Source organism: Mus pahari, chromosome 14 (assembly GCF_900095145.1).
Source record: "Mus pahari chromosome 14, PAHARI_EIJ_v1.1, whole genome shotgun sequence".
In the NCBI taxonomy this organism is placed as follows: Eukaryota; Metazoa; Chordata; class Mammalia; order Rodentia; family Muridae; genus Mus; species Mus pahari.
In genome coordinates, this window is record NC_034603.1 from 2,644,445 (window position 1) to 2,651,789 (window position 7,345).

A 7,345-nucleotide genomic window follows, 5' to 3' on the forward strand; every position below is an offset into this window, starting at 1 on the left:
TCTCTCTCTCACACACACACACACACACACACACACACACACACACACACCCAAGACCAGGACCAAAATTAACTATTGGAAAGATTTCTAGGAGATGGTCAAGGGCTCCTTTTAGTGAGAGTTTCAATAGTTGAATGAATGTTAGGGCTTGATCCTTAGGGTAGCATTACTGAGAAGTAGGGGAGCCTTTGAGAGGTGGGGTCTAATGGGAGGTCCTTAAGTCATTGGAGACATGTCCATGAAGTGACCTGTGGCTGCAAACTCTTAGTCATCCTTGTTGCTTCCTGGTTTGAGTGTAAGTGATTTATTCTGCCACTCTCTCCTTGTGATGTGTGGCCCCAGCCAGAGGCTCCCAGTACAAGGACCACTTAATTTAGGATTGGGACATGAAGACCTGTGGGTCCAAAGCCCCTTCTATCTTTGTACGTGACTCATCTCATATATCTCATTGCAGCCACTGAGATCTGACTTCTGTAGTGAATGAGTTAAGTAAACATTACTGAGGACCTACTATGTGTTCTTCCTTAGAGAGCTCCCTGGACCATCTTGTGTAGGAGAATCACACGCTCCAGCTCTCTGGCCAATGCTTTGCTTTTCTTCATCATCTGAGATGCTTACCGAAGGCTTCTGAATGAAGGAGTGTGAAGGGTTGCTAGGTGCTGGACTAAAGAAGGTAGTGAGGCTTGACTGTAACCCTGAGGTCTTGGGAAGAGCTGGAGACAGGATTGGAGGAGAGCTGGGAAAGGGCACGGGGGGGGGTGTGGGGACAGGGTAGGGAAGAGCAAGAGTCAGCTCAGTAACCTGGGCAGGTGTGATGGTGACACAATGGGACCCGGGAGGATGGAAGGGAGAGGAGAAGGCTGCCACAGAGTCTTGAAAGGCAGGCTAACTGATTGTGCACAAAGCTAGAAGCAACATCAGGAGAACTCATGGATACTTTGGGTACCAGGATATCAGTGGAGCAGTTCATTCCAGCTGGGGACAGAAAAGAAACTGACTTAGCCCTGAGAACAGGAGATATGGCTGTCACGTTGCCTAAGGAGGCAGTCCAGCTTCATGTGGGAGCTGCCAAGTCCTTTCTGGTCTTCCAATTCTGAGAATCTCCTCAACTGCTTGCCCTGTGCAGGAGAAACAGCAGAGATGGTCTAAGATCCCCACTGGCTGCCTAGGGTACAGGTGTGTGAGATGGTGGGCAGGGTGAGGAGGGAGGCGTCAGGCTAAGGCCTGATGTCAACATCATTCAACTTCATCCTTTCCCTTTGTTAGATGTGATGACAGTCTGCCCATGTGACCCTGGCCAGTTCAACTTGCAATGAATCAAGGGCATGGTTTAAAGACTAGAACCTTGCTGCTGCGGCTGCAGCTGCGGCTACGGCTGCGGCTGTGGCTGCGGCTGCGGCTGTGGCTGCGGCTGCTGCTGCTACTATTTGAGCTCAGGCAGATCTTGAATTCTTGTGATCCTCTGTCCTCCTAAGTGCTGGCATTACAGATGTGAGCCACCACCACACCTAGCTTAAAGGCTGGAATTTTAAAATCAAACGTTCCAGGGTTCTAATCTCATTCTGCTAGTGCCTATGTCTGGATTCACACGTCCTCCTGGAGAGTATGGCTGGCAGCGCCCTGCTGGTGTGGGTCTCGAGAGGCTCAGTCAGGACAGGAGACAGGAAGAGGTTCTGCAGTTCACGGGAGTGCCTTTCCTTGGTACTTTCTCTTCCCTTGACCTTCATGGTTCCTGCGGTTGTGATGGGGCTTCGGGGAGGACAAGAAGAGGGGAGAACACCAATGAAGATCCAGATTCTGAAGTTCAGAATGGGCTTTGCAACCCATGTTCTTGGTTTTCCAGATCAAATCCCTGAACCAGTGAACCTGGAAGGAACCTGCTGGTGAAGAGGGAGCCTAGACAGAGGAAAAGCAAGAGATGGACTTTCTGAAGTGTTTTGAACCCACTCTCACAAGGGCTACAGTGGGGCTTATGCATGTGGCTTTGGGGAAACGGAACCCTCCTTTGGCCTTTGGAATTCAGGATGTGCATCGTCAACACTCGCTCCTGTGTGGCTTGGTAGTGATAATGCCTCTGTCTCTCTTCTCTGCTCAGGGAGTTCTGTGGTAACAGAAGATGAAGCATGGTGGGATACTGTGGTCCTTTCACTTGGATTGGATGGAAGATGCCCCTGGCAGCTGAGGATTACAAGGGAGCAGAGAGAAGACAAGCCTACAAAGGCCTTGTCATTAAGCATAGAGGATGATGGAGTGAATGGTAGTCCAATTCTAACATTGATGTGGAGGGGCATACCTTCCCATGGAATTCTGCCTTATCAAAGTCAGGGTATCAGTAAATTCTCTGAGGAACAAATCACAAATATCTCTGCACTGGTTGGTCTTATCCCAAGTATTCTAAAATTCCACAGAGTGGAAATCCAGGAAAGAATTCAAGTTTAAGTGTGTGTTTCTGTGTATATGTATATGTATATGTATATGTATATGTATATGTATATGTATATGTATATGTATGTGTATATGTATGTGTGACTCTTCCAGCACACTGTGTCAGTGGCCTGAAATCTGACCCATGATCTACAATATGGCTATGTTTGCTAAGGTGCTGGCTATTGTCATTTGATCTCCTGACTAGACTTCAAGTGGCAGTAAGAGCCTCTGCTGGTGTCTGCAGTCATTTCCAGAGACAAGGACTCTGCTGCTATTGTGCTTCGTCTTAGCAAGGAGTGTTCTTTGTTGTGTCATGCATGCTGAAAGGAGGCCCAGGAAGTGGAAACAAATGTTAAGACGAGCTGAGCTTCTGGGGAGCATAAGACCAACCCACGGGTTCACCATAGAGTCTAGCATAGTTTTAGGTTTTAATTAATTAATTTTTGAGATAGTGTGTGTGTGTGTGTGTGTGTGTGTGTGTGTGTGTGTGTGTGTAGCCTGGCTTGCCTGAAATTCATTCGGTAGACCAGGCTAGTTTTCAACTCAGAGATCTGCCTGCCTCTGCCCCTCAAGTGCTGGCATTAAAGGCATGTGCCACCGATATTTGGCTTTTTCTTTTCTTTCCAATTTTTAGGTTCTTAATTAAAGCATAGGATGAATGGCTGTGAAGGACATATCTTTGTTTTTGTTTTTGTTTTTTGTTTTTGTTTTTGTTTTTTTGTTTGTTTGTTTGTTTGTTTTTGGTTTTTTGAGACAGGGTTTCTCTGTATAGCCCTGGTTTTCCTGGAACTCACTTTGTAGACCAGGCTGGCCTCGAACTCAGAAATCCACCTGCCTCTGCCTCCTGAGTGCTGGGATTAAAGGTGTGCGCCACCATGCCCAGCCCGAAGGACATATCTTTATGTCAAATTGCAAAGAGTTAAAATGTCAACCATGATGCCAACTGAGCCATAACTGGTATGGCCTTTTGCCTCTGACCCTTGCTTATCTGAGAGCTCAGGATGTCCTCTGTTAGATTAAGATGTGAAATGGAGGAAGGTTCCAGATGGGGAGATGCCTATATTCAACTGCACAATGATTCAGGTGCAACCACACGTCACACAGAAGACCCATATGTGGCTTACAGTGTACTTCATGCCATGGCGGACTCCCATCTGTGTGACTCAAACCTTAGCTGATCTCCATCCTGGAGCCAATTGCATTATGTCCAGTGCTGGCTCTTCTCTTTCCTCTACCTCCTAGTTGCCATGGGAACCCTCCATTGGACCAGATTCTGAGATGAACCACAGGACTCTCCATGTGGATCTCACTTGGTTCTTATGCTAAATGCATATCCTGTGAGCATCACTGGTTGGATGTTGGCTCTGTGTCCAGGTCTCACACTGAGCACATCCCACTGCTGGAGGTGGGCAGGAGTATGAAGGCACGGAGCTACTGGGTGGGGTGGAGAGCTGATCAAGAGCATAGAGCTGCAGCTTGGCAAGGTTCTATGGACCACATGTGGAAGAAACGGGACCAGAACTATCCCCTCTGACCTCTATCCCCCTTCCTTTATCCTGTCTATAGACAGACATCAGACATGGGTCTGAAATCTGGGTATGTGCAGGACACTAGCAGTAGGGCAGGAACATGGCAGACACTAGCAACATGCTCCCCTTGCCTGGGGTCTTTAGCTGCCACGCAGCTAGTCTAGGCTGAAGAGAAGAGCAAATCTCATTAGTTAGGCCTTTCCCTCCAGAAGCCATAAATCAAAAGTGTTCTGGTCTCAACCCAACTGGCACCACGATGTAATTTACTTTTAAGCAGACAAATGAGTATTTTGTATAAAAATCATTCTCCTTTAAATATTAAGGGGTGGAGCTTTCCTATTTTCTCTCCTATGGCTTTTATTATGTCTTGAGGGCAAAGACTTCTAATTTCAGGATGGAAATCAATGAGAAACATGATCAAATTTCAGAAACATGGTGTTACAGCCAGTGGTTTTGGACTGTGTCCGGAATTCTGAAGGCTGTATTTATTCTCTCCACGACACGCACTGACTCCTTGAGCCAACAGAATCCAGTATTCCTTCATGTCAGTGGTGTGCACACTTTTTTGAGAGCAGAGACATTTTGACATGAGCATATGTGTGTGTGTGTGTGTGTGTGTGTGTGTGTGTGTGTGTGTATATATATATATATATATATATATATATATATATACATACTTAGTATTTTCTTGCAACTACTTCCGTGACTCATGGTAAGGAGTGAATGAACTCAACTTGAGTAAACAGCTAATGTGAGAGAGAGAGAGAGAGAGAGAGAGAGAGAGAGAGAGAGAGAGAGAGAAGAGAGGAGAGAGGGGAGAGAAGAAGAGGGAAGAGAGAGAGAGAGAGAGAAGCAGAGAAGCTGTGATCATTTAAACTTGGAAGCCCCAAGAGGCCAAGAAAAAGTCCAGGGTGTCCTTAGGGGATGAAGAAAGATAAGACACAAGTGATGTAACAGGACAAGGTTTCTCTCAGGATCAAAGTTCCGAACACAGGACAGGAGCGGCCAGAAGTTTGTTCACAGTCAGTTCTGGATAAAAGGCAAAATGCTCCCTGAATTGTGAGTGTTCACTGCTCTCACCTCAATAAAGCTTTGAAATTTCAAACAACTAAGACTCCTGGAAGCTTTGAGGGGATCTCTTGCTACAGAAACTGGGAGAAAGAGAGAGAGATTTTTCTCAGTCTCCTGTGCAACAGGATTTTGGTCCCCTGTCCCTCAATTCCCTGGTGACACCACAACACATGGTGTTCATGTAAGGCGTGGGTCCTGCCCACAACTGCCCACACCTTTGTCCAGAATCACTGCAAGCTATCCGCCTTGGATCCTGTCTGTTTCTTGTCAGGCTCCCGAGAGGCTCTTGACATACACAGGTTATTGTTACCACGGAGACATAAAGGAGGACAGGGCTGGGAAGTCCCCTTGAGAGGATGCGGCTTACCAGATGGCTCTTCTTTGAGTTAAAAAGTGAATGGCGACAGGTGCTTGTCTGTGCTGGGGAGGTGATAATGTGTGTATGTGAGAAGTGCAGCTCCATCCTTGAGTGATGCTAGCACTGGAATTCCTGTCTCAGTGTTGTGAGCCCACGTACCACCCCACCCACCCAGAGAACAGAAGCCTCAAAGCTTTGGCACGGGCAGCTAAGCTTTCTTCTCAGCTTCTGCCAGCCCCGAGGGTTTTGGGAAATGTGTGTTTGATTCTCTGATTCTAAGGCAGTCATTCTCAGTCTGTAGGTCTGACCTCTTTGGAGGTCGAATGATCCTTTCACAGGGGTCAAATATCAGATATCCTGCATATCAGATATCTACACTTTGATTCATAACAGTAGCAAGTTCATAGTTATAAAGTAGCAATGAAATCATTTTATGGCAGAGGGTCACCACAACATGGGGAATTGGATCAAAGGGTCACAGTATTAAAAACCACTGTTCTAAGGGGACGAAGTCTCTGGGAAGCTCTGGCAGGAGTTGTGCTCTCTGGCTTCCTCCCTGTTGGGGTATGGGCAGCCTTGGCCTGCATAGCATGGCTCTCTGGGTTCTGCCCTTTAGTTTCAGGATGGCTGCAGGTGTCTTTCCTGGAACATCTTATTCTCTCTGTGTGTGTCTCTAAACCTTTACTGTACCTATATGCACAGCCCTCTGAGAAAACATCTGTTAATTTAACATTGTTCTCGGACCCTGACCACTACATTCACCAGCATTTTTGCAATTATTTCCCCTCTTCTCTTGGTCATTTTCAAAACACAGAGTACCTCAGGGAGGGGCTATGACAGGGAGGGGCTGTGACAGGGAGGGACTATGACAGGGAGGGGCTGTGATAGAGAAGGACTGTGACAGGGAGAGTGAACAAACACCAGCAAATGAGTCTGGGTTTGTTTTCAAAAGACTCAGAACCCAGAACTGGGAAAGGATGTGAGGTCAAGACAAAATACCTGAAGTCCAGACATGAGAAGGTGCAAGTGTTGAAAAGTGGGGATCATCGAGGAAAGGGAATGAGACAGAAAGTCATGGAGGTGCTCTTGGGTTTAGTCAACATTGTGGGAGAGTTGGGAAGCCCTCCAGTAGAAAATGGCAACATAGACTGTTGGTGGCTTGGAGAGGCAAGGCAGCCTCCGACATCAAGCTTTCCAGATGGGGCAGAGGGATAGAGTCGTCATTCAGGAGTGGCCATGCTTAGAGATTAGTAGGCTTTCAGTAGAGTACGCTGGGCAGGAGGCAGATGTGGGTTTAGTGACTCAGAGTCCGATGAATTCCCAAGTGGCTCAGTTCTGTGGGAGCTTCCAAGGACCTTGTGCTTTTTGTTTGGTTTTTACCAAGTTGGGTATCAGAGTGGCCCTGAGGAAGCTGTGGTCATGCCCACTCTAACTCTAGAGCCAGGGGACAACAGCTCTACTGAGGGATACCTGCTGCTCCAGGCAGACAGGGAGAGGAGAGGGGCTTTGCCTCATCCTACTTCTAATTTGCTATCAAGACCCTATGGTGTCACAGACTTCAAGCCTAAGCCTTTGCCTCTCTTGAGTCTGGGCTGCTATGGCTGCCTTGGTCAATAGGATATGGTGACATAGTGCATTGGCATCTGTGACATTTTCATTTACCACTTAACTGGGTTTAGAATCTCCCAGGAAACACCCTGAGTGTATGTATGAGTGTATCCAGAGCCATTAATCTAAGGAGGGATGACCGACCCTGTGAGCAACACCAAGGCTAAGATCTTAGACTGAATAAGGACACCAAGGAAGAATATGAGCTGAGCCCTAGTGTGGGGAGCCGCCCTCACATTCGCCATTACAAGATGGCGCTGATGTCCTGTGCTCTAACAAACAAACAAGGCAGCTGCGCATGTGCTGGGTAGATTTCCATTCCCTTGTGCCCTGCCTTTCCCGTGGCGTCATC

General features: G+C 47.3%; 1 protein-coding gene across 4 annotated transcripts in view; it reads right to left on the reverse strand.

Annotated features, from left to right (window-relative positions):
- Positions 1–7,345, reverse strand: part of Kcnip1 (potassium voltage-gated channel interacting protein 1) — a 375,589-nt gene that overhangs the window by 70,993 nt on the left and 297,251 nt on the right. The gene's annotated exons all lie outside the window — the stretch shown is intronic.